This window comes from Monodon monoceros, unplaced genomic scaffold (genome assembly GCF_005190385.1).
Source record: "Monodon monoceros isolate NGI ecotype Baffin Bay Population unplaced genomic scaffold, NGI_Narwhal_1 Super_Scaffold_20, whole genome shotgun sequence".
Taxonomy (NCBI): domain Eukaryota; kingdom Metazoa; phylum Chordata; class Mammalia; order Artiodactyla; family Monodontidae; genus Monodon; species Monodon monoceros.
Genome location: NW_021703777.1, coordinates 24658563 through 24677289, shown reverse-complemented (window position 1 = coordinate 24677289; position 18727 = coordinate 24658563). Strand labels below are relative to the sequence as shown.

The following is an 18727-nucleotide window of genomic DNA, read 5'->3' as shown; positions in this document are numbered from 1 at the left end:
GCCTACCCTGACGTGGAAATCCAAACGAGTCCAGCTGACTGTCAACCACTTGCATCAGTGGGGACGAACCACAGAATGGATAATCCAAAGCAGCCTTAATAAAACGTAACCATTGCTTTTCGAATATGTATTATGCTTTTATCAAAGAACGCTTTTAATTCCTTACCACATGTTGCTTACACTAACCATAAAACTGTTATATACTCTGAGAATGTAGTAAATTCTAAAGAAATGCCTGCTCAAGATTCAAATACTGCTGTGGAAAATCTATACGTGGATGACAGAGACTTAACTGTAATGGTTTTATTATGTTATAAAAACTTAAAAACATATTTTGTCACATAAATCACTCTATCCTCCTCTGGAAATTCATTCTATTGGCAACAGTCTTTACAGAACGTCTGAAACACCCCAGTTTGAGGACTCCATAAACTCTCAGCTTCATCACCACCCACTTCAAAGGGAGAGAGGGCTGTCACGCAGGTGGCTCTATGGGAGACATCACACAAGAGTGTATCCATGGTCTCTTGTCAGTTTCCAACACAGCTCAAGTATTCAGAGGGAATAAAAAATCATTCTCATATCGTCATCATCATCACCATCACCACCACAATGAAACACCAAACACTGTGCTGAGCACTTTATACCTATTCCCTCTCTTTAATCCTTATGGGAGTCCTGTGATGTAGAGACTATTTTAGAGATGATGAAACCGTGGTGCAGAAAGGTTAAGGGCTTGCCAAGGCAACCCCTCCACCACCCTGCTTCTCCTAAATAACCTCCTCCTTTGTCTCATGCATAAAGTAGAGGGACTGACAAGCAAGGATGTGCTTATGGTTTTACTTTAATCCCCCTGGTTCCTTCTCTCCCCAACTTATTTTTGTTTTCGTTGTTGCTTTCCTTCTTGGCATCTTGCCACTTTCCTAGAACATGAAAAAACCAAGAGTTTTATCAGGGCAGCGATGACAAAATTAAATTCATTTTCATCTAAACAGCCTAGAATAGGGATAAGTAGTTGTAAGCGATAACTGAACAAAGACACAAGGAAATTGGCACCATTACCTCACACCAACAGCCCACGTATGTGTTCAACTCTTAATACTCTTTTCTTATGATGAAGCTGTGGAATATTAAACTCCTGTTAAGAAATTAATTTTCTTTACATTGTTCTTTTTTTAAAATCTAGTTTATTTTTACCAGTTACTGTGTAGTGGTTTAAAAAAAAAAAAAGACGTATAGACTGTATTTTCTTATCCATTCCTAAAAGGGAGACACTTGCGCCGCCTCAAACTCCTCCTTTATAAATGATGCTGTAAGAAACAGCAGTTTAAAAAGTAAGATTTTAGTAGATAGCCTTTGTTAAGATGGGAAATTTTCCTTTTATTCTGGTTCTCTCAGAGATGGATTGATTGATTGCTTTACTGGGTTTATTTTTTTAATGTTTTTTTTTCCCGTTTTACTGATCGTTCTTAGTATCCTTTACTGAAAACGTAAGCAAAACAGAACAAAAATTACTGGCTTATTTTTTTGCGTGTGAATTAATACTGTCCCATTCAAGCAAATGTACAGATGGAAAATAACTGAAGGACTCTTTCAAGTATATTTTATTATAGGTAAAATATTAAAATGTTCATTTTTAACGGCTCATACACAGCTGGCAGTCACAATCCTCTCTACAGATAAGGGCAAAATACAGTGCTCTTGACTCTAGAGGATGTGGGAGAGGGGATAACACAGCAAACAGCATACGGGTGTGGCAGAAACAGCCATCTGTGACACGACCACTTCAGTATCCTATCTGCCTTCCAGTCCCCTTCCTTATCCCCTATTCCAGGGTTTCTCAACCTCGGCATTACAGGACATTTGGCAGCAACCTTGCAGGCGGAAACAGCCCTGCCCTCCCCCCCAGCTGTGACACCCAAACACTCCTCCAGACTCTGCCGGATAACCTCCGCCAACACTCTTCTCTCCTTTTCTCTTTGTGCTCTTGGTGCCCCAGGTCGCAACAGCTTTATTTATTAGCTCTACTTCTAGGACACAAGGAATTGCTGACTCCTTCAAGAAGGGAAAAGCGAAAGCTCTCAAACACACATATCCTTTCTTTCTATCTCTTCTCTCCTCAAATTAAAAAAGGGGGAGCAAAAGTTAACCCTCAGAACTACCTGGGTCGTCTGGAGCACCTAGAAAAGGTATCACCTGGCACCAAGTGCTGCTGGATATCAAAGACATAGTTCATATTCACAACAGACCTACAGCATACCACACGTCCTACTTCCCGACATGATTTTAAACACATCAAAATGAAAAAATTCACTCATCACTACCATGTGTCAAGCCGACAGTTCTCAATGCTGTTGTACATTAGACTCACCTGTGGTGCTTCTTTAAAAGCTCCCCAACCGAAACCCTGGAATCAGAGCCCCCCCAGGGGCGGGCCCTGGCATTTCTGCGGTGGTTGTCATTCACAGGATTCTGATGTGCGAAGTGAGAACCACTGTGCTAACATCAAGATCGTAAAGATACTGTCCACATACCCTCAAGGAACTCAGTCTAAAGAATGAATAAGATAACTGTAATAAAAGCTATTAAAACAGAAGCTGCATTAGACAAGCACGTTTGCATTTTTCCTCAAAGTTACAATCTCAGTGCAAATCCTACATTTATGACCCCTTATCCCAACTTTATCAAGCTCTGTAAGAGACACTATGAACAGAAATATACGTAGAGATGCTCAAAAACTTGCTGAAAGAATCCACTAAGCTGGAGGTGGGCACAGTGCAGGAGCTCTACCAACTACATTAGATTTCTTTCCTAATCCCTTGATTCTGAAAGGCTATCCCAATTACTGAAGAAATATACTCAAAATAAGACGCTATAACATGAATAACGATGGCTTGTTATTTAGCTTTTCATATAATCATAGTCTCCTCTTACCAGTAAGATTGCTTCTGCACAGCAAAAACTGACTTAGATGTTTCTCTCTCCCTCCCCGAAACAAGAGCCCAGCACTGGATGCATGAAACATTTGCTGAATTGATTAATATTGGCTCAACAAAAAGCAGAACTGCTCAGTGAGGATGCACCGATTTTAATGGAGGCTTTCCTGGAATACAGATCAACATCTCAGCCTGCACAGTATGACAAGACAGAACTCTTCAGTGTTTCCATGCAAATAAATGCTATAAATACAGCTTGGATGCCAATCATTTCAAGGGTAATCAAATTAATTTTGCTCACAGTTTAACAGAAGGCCATTTGAAACCAATCAAACGTTCTCTCGTTCTCTCGAGCTTGAAGAAACTGAATAGAAGTCCTGAGCACACAAACATGAACACTGGGAAAATAAAGAGGTTGTTATTAATTATGCAGACTGCAAAGCCAGCAACGGACACAAAGCAAAACAGGAAGCCATAACAGATGGGATGGCAAGCTACGTACAGGCAGCTGTGCTGAGCTGTCACAGGGCTAAAGGTGTAATTCCTAAAGCAACACTCACTGTAGCATTACCACTCCCTTCCACACAAAGCTACCCATAAAATTAGGGACCCTTTTTGATAAAATTAAGACTCGTGTTGCCGGCATTCATCCTCCCTCCCCAACTTTGCTTAATGAGTTTGAAGGATGGCTCTGACCAATGCATACCAGTTCCGGCCCCCTACTCCCAGGCACCGTCCTCTGAAAGGACTTAATGAAAGAAGAGGCGGGGGTAACTGGCCTGTGGCTGAAATTCGTGGTAAGACTGTGGGTGAAATTCAAAAGCCTTTTTTTTTCCCCCAACTCTGAAATATTTGCAGATCACTTAAGAGAGAGGAGATGGTGGGTCAGAAGATGCTGCTGAATCCTCTTCTGTCGAGTGGCCAGGTAAAAACTCAAGGCTGAGGTAAGACTGAGTGTACTTCGGTTAGGTAAGGACCCTACCAATAACCACCTTACGGGCAGCACATGAGAAGCCTTTCTTACGCCCATGACCTTAACTATTACCCTTAAGTGACAATCTGGGAAATCAAATGCTAATGCCTAACTTCAAATTTTCTTCACTTTATAAGAGGTTTTACTATGTGGGAGAACTTCTTATTTCAATACCTTATGAACCAGTCTAGCTCAATAAGAAAAACCATGTTCTAAGGCCATCACTGTGTCTCATATGAATAAGAAAACGCCACTACAAATCAAATCTAATACTGCAACTCAGGTGGGAGAGCAAGAGGCCCATTTCGATGTGCTCTATGGAGCACTGGTATCCTTAAAAGTTCACTGATAGGTTGGGAGTCCGCCTGCTGGTGCAGGGGACGCGGGTTCGTGCCCCGGTCCGGGAGGATCCCGCATGCCGCGGAGCGGCTGGGCCCGTGAGCCATGGCCGCTGAGCCTGCGCGTCCGGAGCCTGTGCTCCGCGGCGGGAGAGGCCACGGCAGTGAGAGGCCCGCATACCGCAAAAAAAAAAAAAAGAAAAAGTTCACCCATCATGCCAGCTGGTTGAGAACCTGCATAGAACTGAGAGCCCCTAAAGCGCTGGGAACACCTCACATTCCAATGAGGAGACTCCTAGCCCAATGTCATGAGGGTAGTGGGGCAACATCAAGGATATGGGATGGAGATGGCCTGTCTCTTATAACTCCAGCTTACATTCATTGTGTACCTCCTTGTGACCCCAGCTTCTCTTAGGAGGCAGGGAAATTTTGGCTTCCTTTCCTTCAGTGAGAAAAGCCCAGTTTCCCCAGACTGATCCTTCCTGGTCCACAAAGAATGACACAATAAAGTAAAAGAGAAGACATCGTCCCCATTCCAGTGAAGAGTCTCATCCAGGACACGGCAGAACAGTTCATGTCTATTAGTAGTTTGCATTTCATTCATTTGTGAATTGTTCCTGTCCTTTACCAATTTTTTTAGGAGCCCAGAATTTCATTTATTTTTTTTTAATTGAAGCATACTTGATTTACGTTTCAGGTGTATGTACACACACACACACACACACACACACATTCTTTTTCAGATTCTTTTCCATTATAGGTTATTCCAAGATATTAAGTATAGTTCCCTGTGCTATACAGTAGATCCTTGTAGTTTATCTATTTTACATAGAGTAGTGTGTATCTGTTAATCCCAAATTCATCCCTCTCCCGCTTTCCCCCTTGGTGACCATAAATTTGTTTTCTACGTCTGTGAGTCTTTTGTAAATAAGTTCATTGTATCATGTTTTTAGATTCCACCTATAAGTGATATCCTATGATACTTGTCTTTGTCTGCCTGACTTCACCTAGTATGATACTCTCCAGGTCCATGTACCAATTTTTCTGTAGGGGTGGAATTTCCTATTGATTTAAAAAGTTTTTTACAAGAAGAGTAACTTGCTGCAAATTTGAACGGTTGTATTTTTGTGTGTGGTCATTCAAGAGTGTGTGTTTGGTCACATAAATGTTGTCAAATCTATAAATTTTTCCTTTATGGTTTCTGCTTTCTGAGCCATGTTTAAAAGAGCTCTACAGGGACTTCCCTGGTGGTCCAGTGGTTAAGACTCCACACTCCCAACGGAGGGGGCACGGGTTCGATCCCTGGTGGGGGAACTAAGATCCCGCATGCCGCACAGCGTGGCCAAAACAAAAACAAAAACAAAAGAGCTCTACAGGCAGCTATTAGTACTACCCCCGCCCCCATACCCCCATCTCTTGAAAATGACAATTCACTCAATCAATGATAATCGAGAATCCATCTCCCCCTTTCCTTCTGACACTATGACCAGAATCCATGCCGGAATCTTTCTTCACTGAGTGTGTATTCTCTAATGAAAAAAATTTTTTTAACACTAATGAATAGTGTAAGAAAAATCCATAGATAAATTCACAATACTTACTTTTAAAAGCTCTGGGCAACTTTAAATAGCTTTTTAAAATCAATAAAGGGCATTCTTCTCTTAGTTCAATTACTACACTTTTCTTAAAAAACTTTAGCTGGCATTGTCAGGGAAACGCTCCATCTACAAATTCCCAAACTTGATATTCCACAATTTCATTATCAGGATTCCCATTGCTTAACCCTTCTCAGTTCATTTAATCCACTAGACTCCTTATAACCTGTAACCCCTTACCTAGGTTGGATTCGATATTGCTCTCATTAACATTCTAGACTCTACAATCACACTGACTCTTACAAATATTAAATAGCTGACATTTTCCAAATGCTAATTATGTGCCAGGTCCTAGGCTAAGTCCTTTATGTATCCTGTACTTCACTGACTGCAAGATGTACCCTCTCCTAACCAGGAAATTTACAGTCAGTGGTATGTTGTGCCTAAATGATGGTTTTTTTCCTCAGTAGTACATGAAATAACACCTATGATTAGCAGCATCTTAGATGAAATATGGAAGGATAACTCATCTCAGCTTTCTATCCATCCTGAGGCTGATACCATTATCTCTATTTTTCAGATGAGGAAAGTGAGGTTCAAAAAGTTAATTGGTCAAAAAAAAAAAGTTAATGGTCACAACATTGTAAATCAACGATAGTTCAATTTTAAAAAATTAGAAAAAAAAAAGTTAATGGCAGCTTTCCCAAAGTTATAAAAAAGCAAGTCAGTGTTGGGGGCTGGGACTTAAACCCAGGCAACCTGACTCTAGAACCTCATTTCTTAGCCTGTTTTCTATCCGTCAGCCAGAATCATCTCTGCCAACATTCCTCTCCAATCTTACTTTCAGGCACCAAGTTACACTAAAAAGCAGCAATTACTAGTCTACTCTACAGCCGCGTCAAACCTCAGCCCAGGCTTCCTCCGACTGCTCAGCCTCTGAATTCGCCATAGACTTCCTGGCACGTCACCTACAGTGGTTCTTCCAAACCTTCTCCATTATTCTTAAACTTCCAGCACCATTTTCTGATTCTCCCGGCTCACCATCCCAATGAAGGGACGGACTTGCCTCCGACACTACTGGGAAAACCAGCGCAAGCTGACATGAGCTCTGTGCCATCCGCTTTCCTCTCTGAGGACCCCATTCTGCTTCCTTCTCAGACAATCTCCCTCCTTACCATGACTAATATTTTGTCACCTGCGCTCCAGATCACTAACTCCATCATCTCATCTCTGATTGCTTTCTGTCCATTAACTTCTTTCCCTCAACCTTCAAATAAGAAGTCGTCTCATCAATTTTGAAACATAAGTCACTCGAGGGCATAGAAGACTCTGTTTCTTATTTCTTAATATACTCAGTCTCTTCACCTCAGCTGCATTCACTTGATTACCCTGACCTTCTCTCCTTCACCCTGAACCATACAACATGTCCCCCTTTGAACCTTCCTCTGGAATCTCTCTTCCCTTGGCTTCCTGGTTTAACTTCTCCTCTGACCCCACACCTTTCTTTCAGTTCCTTCTTTTGTCTACTTCAAACATGCCTCTCCTTTCTACCACTTCCTAACTGTGGGCATCAATGGAAGATTCAACCCACCAGCTCTCTGTTTCTCTGTACATGATCCTCTCCAAATACCCATCCATTCCCGGACGTTCCACCATCATTCCCAACAGATCACTACTTGGCATCTACGTACAGCTCCGAGCCCTCCCCTAGGCTTTAGCTTAGTTATGTATCTCCAACTTGCCTGTAGAATACTTAGATACCCCACCTTAAATTCAACCTGTCAATTCTAATTTATCATTCACGCAATTTTTATTCCTTCCAGAACCAGTTCTTCTCTATTCTTAAGTAAAGGCTTTATTAATTTTCCAGCCACTCAGGTTGGAAACTTAAGGATAATCTGACACCCCTCTTTCCCATTACTCTATAGCCAAATAACCACCAGGTGTCTTTTCACTCACAAAACCCACCCCATCAGAGAGACAGAACTCAAAGCGCTTTCTTATCAATCTCCTGGCATATGGACTCTACCCTCTCCAACCCAAACTGCAAGTTCAAACACCTTCTGTGACTTCCCAGTGCTTCCTCATTCTGGCACGCTGAGGTCCTCAAACCCTCATCCTCAACTTAACCTTTCCAAACACCTCTCCCAGCTCACCACACGGGACCACATCAGGAATACCCTCTGTGGTCAGTCAGAGCTGCAGACTGGCCTCCAGATCTGTGCTGTCCAACGTGATAGCTCATTGTTAAACAGGTGGCTATTTAAACATAAATTAATGAAAATTTAAAATGCAGTCCTCAGTTGCACTAGCCACATTTTAAATGCACAACAGCCACTCGCGGCTTGTGGCTATAGTGCTGGACAGCACAGATACAGCGCATTTCCATCACTGCAGAGAGTTCTATCGGACAGCGCTGCTCCTGTTACCTTGAGTCTTCCACGCCGCTACTCTGCCCAAATGTCTCTTCCTTCTCCCAGTGCAAACCCACACATCCTTCCACATCACAGTGGGCCTCATGTGAACTGTCTGTACAACTTACCCCTATATTACCCTGCAACAACTCTTGTGATGTTGCATTTAATTTTTCATTTTTGTGGGTCTCCTCACTAATTACTGAGCCACTCTGAACTAACAGATTCACTAAGTGAAGCATATGCTCATTACCACACTGCATCAAAATTATCAAATAAGGAGATATTTAATACCCCTCTCCTCCATTAAAAAGACATGTTTTCCTTCAATCTAAACAAAAGATCTTGCATTTAGCTAACTAATGACTTAATTTAATGCCTAATTATAATACTTGAAAGATAATGAGTTCCCTTTTCTTCTTGTGGTATTCGAAACTGAAAGAAAAAAAACTATAAAGGTCTGAAATACTTCCACTTTGCATAAGCACACCGCAAAGAAACCACAAAAGATAGACACGGAGAGGAAAATGAATGAATAGTTTGAGTAACTATACCCTAACTATCTGGAATTGTAGGAAAAAATATAGTACAGCTGCCCTAAAATTAAGGGGAAACTACAAATAAAGCATTAAAAAATTACACGTATAAATATATTTTTGAATCAAAAGCTAGACCCCTCTATCCTCCTTTTCGCAAACATGACATAGTGAATATTTATTTTCACCGTGAGCTCAAAAGCATACAGATGCATAAGTAACTGCTGTGTATGTTGTATGTGTTCCTTGAAATCCAGGCTTGTCTCAAGAAAATTAGTTAAGAAATCAATCCACCAACCATAGACCTGGGTTCTATATAACGCTCCTATGTGAACACTAGGAACCAAGCAGAGAGATTTGGGAGAATCGCCAGGTATGGATTCCCTCAAACCTTAGAGAGTTTGATGCTTTATCTTCAAGAGGGAATGTTCTCTAAAGTTCTGATTTTAGCTTATTAAAAAATCACAGGAGGCTTCCCTGGTGGCGCAGTGGTTAAGAATCCACCTGCCAATGCAGGGGACACGGGTTCGAGCCCTCGTCCAGGAAGATCCCACATGCCACGGAGCAACTAAGCCCATGCGCCACAACTACTGAGTCTGCATGCCACAATTACTGAAGCCCGCGCACCTAGAGCCCGTGCTCTGCAACGAGAAGCCACCGCAATGAGAAGACCGCGCACCACAACGAAGAGGAGCCCCCGCTCGCCACAGCTAGAGAAAGCCCGCGCGCAGCAACGAAGACCCAACACAGCCAAAAATAAAATAATAAATTAATTTTTAAAAAATCACAAAGATGTTAGATTAAACTGCACAAATACTGCAGTTCCCAGTATCAGCCTAAAAGCCCGATGCAGTCATTGGAGTTGAACTGTTTTTGAAAGATTGGCTTTTCCCATCTGAAAGACAGCTTTCCTTATGCAAATGAATGTTCTACAGGGCCCACTCATTTCTGCAAATCAGCCAGCAATAGCTGTAAATGTTACTTTTTTGCCTAGGACTAGTAGTACCTCTCTAAAACTGACATTATTTTAATAATGAACACCATAGTGAAGATTTTGACTTAGATTTTAAGTAAGTACATTCATGCAACTTAGTTTGTTTTTTTTTTTTAAAGGCAGTAACTCCAGAAGTATTAAAAATACTTCAGGTATTTTTGCAGCAAATCAGATGACAGGTCACCAGATTAGCCTAAATAGTTGCAATACGACGTAATAGCAGAAAAGGGGGATAAAGAGTCAAGAGATTTCAATTCGAGGCAAAATGGAGATGCCTCTATTTGTTACCAAAGCACTTCCTGCTAATCTTGGTACCAAAAATTAAGACCAGAGCCTCCAGGCTGGTGAACACATCAAGGTGCTATGCGGGTGGGGTGCCTGGAGAGGGCATGGAGCTCATGGCGCCCTTCCCCCATACCTTGCCCTGTGCATCTCTTCCATCTGGCTGTTCCTGAGTTATATCCTTTCATAATAAACCGGTAATAGTAAGTTTTTAAAAAAGAAAAGAAAAACCACATGCAGAAGTACAGTTACACAAAACACTTCATCAGCCTCAATGTCATTTTATAACTTTATATTTCATTTCTAAATTTTTATATTTAAATTATCCCTTTTCTCCTTAGACCTTTCCAATTCTCTCCCTAGTACCTCCTAACTCCTTCCCTAAATACCCCAATCTCTGACTTTTGGTTAGGAATATGATTTGTTTTTGAGAGCCAAACGAGGAGATTTGTACAGCAGACTTGCCTGATTTAATCTGAACTTCGTAGAATCTCGGATCTACCATTTTCTAGTAAGGTCCCATTGACTAAATCAGGCATAAGGCGTTTCTTTTCCATCTCTAAAATTAAAAAAAAAAAATCAATTTTAATCTGTAAAAAACATCTGAGGTTGTCAGACTTGATTCATACTCAGCTCAAATAATGTTGGGTACAAAAAGTTAACATCATGCCAAAAAATTCTCCTTTCCTCCCCTCCCCAATTAACACTGGATATGCTCAGACCAAAGGCCCAGGAGCACAGCGAGTGAGGAAGGAAAAAACAAACAAATGGGAACTTGACGATGACAGTGATCCAGGTGCAGGCTTTCCCTCCTCCAATCACTGGATGGGTGACTTCAGGCAAGTCCGCTATCTTCCCTGGGCCTCGGATTGCTCAACTTGATAGGAACATCAAAGTAGCTTTTAACACTCAATATCTCTATTCTTTGTAAAGGAAATTACAAATCAGTGTTTATGAACACACTTGGCAAGGCAGTCCCATGGATGTCCTTCACCTGAAATTTGGGTACTTCTGTGCACACACAAGCTTCAGGGCATATAAGCATTTTTGGATTGGAGGATGGGAGCGTGGTAGGGGATCCAGGGTTTCATCAAATTCTTAAATAGCCCTGACAAAAAAAAATAAAAATAAAAATGACTGAACTGTAAGACTATACAAAAATAGACATAAATGTAAAAAAAGAAATTCCAAAGAATTTGCAATGAACTATTTGCATCTCAAGGTGCAGTGTTTACCAGCTAAAGAAGACTAATTTTAATGAGATAAACTGAACTACTAGAACTTTCTTTTTTAGTACCGTCAGCTTGTGATAATACAAGAAAACAGCAAGGGGAAAGTGACAGGAATTATCCAGAAAAGCAGAGATAAAACCAATTTGGCTTTGAAATGCATTACTTTTATGTCAGATTTAGTCTTCCAATTATGTTCTGCTTAGAGAGGTGTTAACATTATGTTTCCTTTCTTAAGCACTTAAAGGAAGACAACAGAAGATGGCCCAGAAAAGCACAATAGAAGGCAAAGTTGTCTAAAAGACTAAAAAATAAAAGCAAAGTCATGTCTATACCAGAATAATAAAGCCCAGCAGAACAATGATTATTCAGGTATTCTAGATATATATATATAAAAGTGAGGGGACTTCCCTGGTGGTGCAGTGGTTACGAATCCGCCTGCCAATGCAGGGAACACGGGTTCGAGCCCAGGTCTGACAAGATCCCACATGCCGCAGAGCAACTAAGCCTCTGCACCACAACTACTGAGCCTGCACTCTAGAGCCCATGAGCCACAACTACTGAGCCCACGCACCGCAACTCCTGAAGCCCGTGCGCCTAGAGCCCGTGCTCCGCAACAAGAGAAGCCACCGCAATGAGAAGCCCGCGCACTGCAATGAAGAGTAGCCCCTGCTCGCCGCAACTAGAGAAAGCCCGCGTGCAGCAACGAAGACCCAACACAGACAAAAATTAATTAATTTTTTAGAAAAGTGAGGCTCTAGAGTGAGCTTGCCTTGTTCACTTCATGGCTAAGAATATAATCACTAGTAACGTAGCCTGAGGCAAGACAATGAATCACTCAGAACTCAGTTTCCTTACCTGTAAAAAGGTGACAACGACAGTACTTTAGGGAAGTTTTGATGCTTAAATGAGATATGAGTATTAAAGACAAGGACACAGAAAAAAAATCAGCTACAACTATTTCTCCTACCCAAAGCTCTAAATCAAATTAGAAGCCATGACACCAATGATAAATATGATTGACAGAAAAGTCAACCTTGTTTTATGCAGTAGCTTCAACTGTCACTTCCAAACTCTTTTAACAAGAGCAACTAGAAAGCAGCAAAATTAAGTGACATATTTCTTTCTCCCTTCGACCTCACAAACTCATCCACAGAGGTACCAAGTAGAGAAGCAGCTGAAAGGTGAGTAGAAAGTGTGGATGAGCAGAGGCGAAAGGTCTAGAGCAGCACTGCCCAATAGAACCTTCTGTGATGACGGGAATGTTCTATGTATACATTCTCCAAGGTGATAGCCACTAGCCACATTAGCTACTGAGCACGTGAACTGTGGCTAGTGCTACTGAGATGAATTTTTATTTTAAGTTAATTTTAATTAATTTCAACTTAAATACCCACACGTGATTATGGCTACCTAATTGGACGGCACAGCCCTAGATGACCCATAAATTGAATAAGGATTGCCAGAAATTTAAGCAAAAACTAAGAATCTTCTTTTCCTGAATTGTTTATATGTTCAATTCAAATATCTCTGTTTCCAGTGGAGACCTGGTAACTATGCTTAAAGAAATAACGTATCAGCGTTTGCATCAATACAGTGCAACTCAGTGTTAATAAAAGGATCAGAGATGTGAAATATGTGGTCCTCTGATATTTTATAAGGTCCCTAAGGCCAAGTTAAATTCAAGCTCACATGAAGCATGATTCAGTGCATGGATCAGAGCTGCTTTGAGGGTCCTTATCGGCACCCTCAAAGCATCTGTTTCTCCACTACCGAATGGAAAGCTACTTAGACAATGCAGACTGAACATGCCTTAATTTAGCTTCAATTTTTTCAGAAATTCAGAGTTCTGTAAGCCTTTCCCCTTTTCAGAAACACTAGCATTCCTTGCCAGTTTGGCCTTTCCACTATAAACAAAATCCATGTACCACCCATATCTGAAGGATAACGCCAGACTCCTGCTTAGCTGCCCCTGTAATATGGTTTAATTATGATGACTGAACTAATAGGCTGACATCATAGACTTTTACAGGCTGACCCCATGTCATCCTGATGTATCATTTTGCACCAGTTCAGTGCTGTAAATCAATTTAAGATCTCAAGCAGGTTGAAAAGGCTGGTAATGATGCTTTCTCTGCCGTCTCTGGAGACTCTACATTATACACAACTTACATTATTTATAAAGCCTCAGTGATGCTTCCATTAGCCTTGTAAGACTACACAAATGAGATCTTTTATACACACACAACTTGGCCTTGATTATGTAGGCGACTGCAGCTTAAATATACTCATCTCATTACACTCAAGTTTATTCTTTTTCCACTCTAACCAAGTTACTAAACCCAGACTTACTAGAAATCAAAATTACAAACTGCAATTTAGTTTTCAACTAATAAATATATTTGGAAAAATGAGACTTACTTCCTCTTAATGCTTTAATGAACTTAGTAGAAAAAAAATTAAATTCCAAGAGGTGTAAGAAGTTCATATTTTAAATTGCCTAAAAACTGTCGTTTCTCTAAAATGCAAAGGTCATCAGCTCTTCAAGGGTATAAAACCAAAGGATACTGCAAAAAGGAAAAATGTATTTGGTTACATACCTATGCTTGGAGGGGTCAAAACTAAATCAAGGACAAATCCCTACCCTCAGAAGAAACCTGATCCTGCCTGGATCCTCCAGAGGCTCTGACATCGCCCACCTCTAGAAAATCATCTCCCACGACCCTGGTTACAGTTTCCTAAGAACTGCAATATTACACAAATGTACACCACCTGCACAGAAATATCAAATAACTGCAAATGGGAAAGAGGGAGAGAGAGGGGGGGACAAACATTTAAATCAGTTACAGCATATTTAGGCCTGGCACCTCCATCAGGATTAACACTGATGCAAAATATTTATACTAATTGAAAATCCCGGGGCAGTGCACATTGATTCTGCCCTGATTCTTTTTAAATCGTGGTTCCAATACAGCTCAGCTACCTCCAATAAAGCGTCAAGAGGTAATGAGAAACAAGATGAAAAATCAACATGGGCAGAGAACAGTTTTCTCATTGTGCTACTGAATGCAGGCATGTTATCCACGGCAGGTAATGAAAGCGAGAAACGTTCTGAAATAAAGGCATTTTGCGATTGAGCTGCTTGCTAGGAGTTTCAGTAAGAGGAAGCACATACAGAGATCAGGCAACTTCTGTATCATTCCACCTACTCTGAAATTTCAGCAAGAGAACCTCAGGGGAAAGCAAGAGGCCGGCTGTCACAGCACTCACGACAACGATGTTTTCTCGGGAGAGGGTTCGGAGACGCGCCTCGATTTTCAGAAGGGAAGCGCCCGGCCGGGGACCTTGCAAGTGCACTGAAACATCGTCCGCGCCGCAAAATAAACAAAAGCCGCAGCTACTGTAGTTGTAAGATCCGGCAGGCATTTGTTCCCCCTCCCTTCCCAAAGTACATCAGGCAAACGCTCTCCCTGGAAGCCTTCATATTTATTAAGCAACTAGAAAAACAAGCCCACGTCTGTCTCTCTCACACCCAACACCCCCCCCTTCCTGCAGAAACAACCCCGAGAAACACTAACAAAGACCGGGCGCAGAGTAAATGAACAGTTGCTGCACAGCGAACTCACAAATACACATGCAGTGAGGCAATCGAATCCGGGAAAGGGAAAGGAATGAGACGACACTCGGAGACTCCGGGGAGTGTAGGCGGAAGAGAAAAAAAAAAAAATACGCGCGCCGCCGCCGCCAAACCTTTGAATAAATGAGAGGGAATTTCAGTACGGACTTTCCTTGACCTCGACCCCCAAGACGCTGGTAGGGGGCACAGGAAGGAGCCCGCCCCGGACGCAGAAGGACCCAGGGCACCGGGTGTCCCCTTTACAACAGCCCCGCTCCGCAGAGAGGGCAGCGCCGGCGACCGCCCTCCGACTCCCGCAGGGGTCGCCCGGGCCGGCGCGGGACACAATGGGCCCGCGGGCCGCGCCGACGGCCCAGGCTCGGCTGCAGGAAGGGAAAGGGAAACGGGCGGCGGGCGGAGGGGGAGGGTGGCCGCGGAGGGCCGGCCGCAGGCAGGGCCGGGGACCGAGGAACGCGGCTTCCCCACCGCAGACCCAACAAAGACGCGGGGGGCACACGGGCCCGAGCCTTGCCCGGCTGGCCAGGCGCGAGGAGAGGAGGTGGTGGCAGGCTTGCTCCTCCGAGCGGCCGGTAGGCGCCATCATGGGGGGGGGGTGGAAATCCCCGGTCCGCCCCACGCGGGGAAGAGCCCCTCCCCGCCGCAGCCCGCGCCGCCAGCCCCGCGCGCGATCGTGGCCACCCGGCCGGCCCGCGCCCGCCCCAGCCCGCAGCGGCAGCGGCGGCGGCGCTGGGAAGCCCGGAGCGCCGAGGGGAGGGCGAGGACGCGACGGAGGGGAAAGTTGGGTTCGGGTCTGTTTCGTTTTACCGGGTTGGCTGCGCGCCTGTCCACGCGGGCGCACGAGTTGGCCGGGCGAGCGGGGTCCCCCGCGGCCCCGGTCCGGCCGGCCGGGCGCTGCGCTCGCAGGGTCCCTCCCCGCGCGTCGGCCCGGGCTCAGCGGCTCGGCCTCTCCTTCCTCCTCCCGCCCGCCCGCTCGCTCGCACACTCGCTCGCTCGCTCGCTCCCGGAGCCTGGATTGATCTGGTCGCGCTGGCGTCAGGGAGTCGGAGCCGCCCAGCCTCCACTCCTCAGCTGCCAATACCCGGCGCACTCGCCCGCCCGCCTGCTCTCTAGCTCGCTCACACGCGCACTTGCGCGCGCCGCCGCTCCCGCCGCGGCTGCGCTACCAGGGATCCTCTCCAAATTCCCGGCCCCGCCGGCGCGAGCGCTGGGCCCGCGCCGCCTCCCGCGCCGCCTCCCGCGCCTCCAGCCCCACGCCCCGCTGGTTCCAAGGAGAAAACACCACAGCCCCTGCCTCCTTTAGTCCCGGGGGAGCGGTCTCCGTACCTTGCCTGCCGGTGAAGTTCCGCGTTCAATGTGTTTTTTTGAAATGTTCCTAGAACAAGTCCACCGGGCCCACCCAACCGCTCTATAAACGTGGAGTGCGTTTTGACAATTACCTTTCGAGCCTCGCCTTTTTATGTCTAGTTTCATTGCCCCTCGCTTACTCCTCAATGATTTGCAAGCCCCAGAAGTTGCACGTACCCAAAAAGGATAACCTAGTAACTATTGCATGTGCTTGTAACAAACCCTGAATCAATATGTGTGTTTTATGCCAATCCGGGATCTAATGATTCCAGTTGGTTACCTCGCTGCTCCAAATAATGACAGATGCCACAATAGAACTTTAAATTTTTTTGATCCAGTTTCTACAATCTTTTAGATGACACCAACTTCCCAAAATAAAACTGAACTAGCTCCCAGATACCTGATCTGCGTAGACTTTGAAAATATTTTTTTATAAGATTTCATTTTTCTCTTGGCCAGCTCTCTGGAAGCTGGCATGAAATCTTGGATAATTACCGTAATGTTGAGTTATGTTTAGAGGCGAATAATTATTCTGAGGAATAAATTTCACATGTACCAAAAGAACCATTACCAGCAATATTTTTTAAAAATTCCAATTAATGGTACTCTCCAATTTTTCACGTAATTTTACACGTGCACATTCCATTTAAAATTCTTATTTATTAACTATTTTTTAATTTCTGCATTCCATGTTTAATTATTCTAAGGAAATGCAACAAGTCCCCCAAAACACATCAAATACTATTTATATATAGGTCAGAATATTTCTGCTAATTTCTTCATTAAATATTTGAGCACTTACAGGTCAATTCTTGGGCCTCATCTTATTTTCCCAAAAAATCAACTTCTGATATAGTTATTCATTCTCTGCTCCTCAAAACAGCAGTTGGAGTGAGCCTTGTTAAATGCCACTCCCATCAGATCACTCCTCTGCTCAAACCCTCCTTTGATAAATAGAATGTGCTATATCCATACACTGGAACATTATTCAGTCATAAAAAGGAATGAAGTACTGACACATGCTACATGGATGAAATTTGAAAACACTATGCTAAGTGAAAGAAGCCAGACACCAAAGACCACAAGTTGTAAGCTTCCATTTATACAAAATATCCATAATAGGCAAACCTATAGAGACAGAAAGGAGAATGGTGGTTGCCTTTGTTTGGGGGAATTGGAAAGGCTGGGGTGGGGGTGGGGTGATAGCTAAAGGTTATGGGGTTTCTTTTGGGGGTGACAAAAATGTTCTAAAATTAGTTTGTGGTGATGGTTGCCCAGCTCTGTGGATATACTAAAGCCCACCGAATTGTACACTTTGTGGTCAAATTGTCCGACGTGTGAATTTTATTTCAATAAAGCAGTTTAAAAAAAAAAAAAGACATGACAACTAATCCTTGTTTGGATTCTGGATGGGGGTGGAAGCTATAAAAAGACGTAGAACTGTTCATTTTTTAAAATCTATAGATGACCTTTCCCAGTGCAGCCTAGTAGCCCCAAATGATAATTACTAATACTACACATGCTGTGAAATTTGATCTTGCCACTCATGCCAGTTATTTCTTTCAATGGTAATAGAAAATTGGACTGTTTTCAAAAGGACATTATTGGGACAGTTGTGAAAACTTGAATGTGGGTTGCATATTAATATCATTGTATCCAAAAAAATCCTCCCTTGGTTCCCCATTTCACTCAAAATAGAAGTTCTCACAATGTGTACAAGACCCTACATGAACTTCCCTTCCCGTCTTTCTTTACCACTCTGATCTGGTCTACTCTCTCCCTTGCTCTTTCCTCAAGTCTCTGTGGCCTCCTCACAAGTCCTGGGACCACTGGGGCACCCTCCCACCTCAGGACCTGTGCACCGGCTGTTTCCTCCCTGGATCTGTGCATCGCTGTACCCTCAGTGCCTGGAGCAGAGTCTGGCACCTGTTGAATAAAGGAATGAGTGAATGAATCAATCTAGCACTGTTCAGGTCACAAGGGATATGGTGCAAACAGATACAAATCTCTCAGGGGGGACAAATAATGAATAAATACACAAATATGCCAGGTGGCTGTAGATGGGCTGGAAGCCAAAGGGTAACAGAGATGGGGAATGGGGGCGGTTGCTGTGTCCATGCGGGTAGGGAAAACCTTATTGACAAGAGGTCCTAGAGGAAGAGGGAGCATATCACATGATTTGCAGGGAGGGTTGCCAAGTGCAAAGACCCTGAGGCTGAGTCTTCTTCCCCTTTTCACAGAAGAGCCGGGGGCCAGAGCCCTGAAGCAGGGAGAAGCTAGCACAGAAAGGAAGGCAGTGTATGGGCCCAGATGCACGAGGGCTGGTGGCTGAGGAGCTGGGAACACAGGGACCTTCTCTTCTCTCTGCTTCTCTTTTCTTGGTGAAATAGCCATGGACCCTACTTCCGGAGAAATGGTGAGGGTGGAAGAGATGCTGGAGGTTGGAAAA

The 18727-nt window shown here is 43.6% G+C and overlaps 1 protein-coding gene across 2 annotated transcripts in view; it reads right to left on the bottom strand.

Annotated features, from left to right (window-relative positions):
• The window catches only part of SMAD1 (SMAD family member 1), a 77463-nt gene extending 61381 nt beyond the window's left edge, over positions 1–16082 (bottom strand). Inside the window, exon 1 of one of the 2 annotated variants that reach the window (XM_029235101.1) lies at positions 15739–16082. The gene's annotated coding sequence lies outside the window, so the exon portion shown is untranslated. Of the gene's footprint in view, positions 1–15047; positions 15507–15738 lie in introns of those variants that run through there. The other variant, XM_029235104.1, reaches the window with a different exon arrangement.
• Between the last annotated feature and the right edge of the window lie 2645 nt (positions 16083–18727).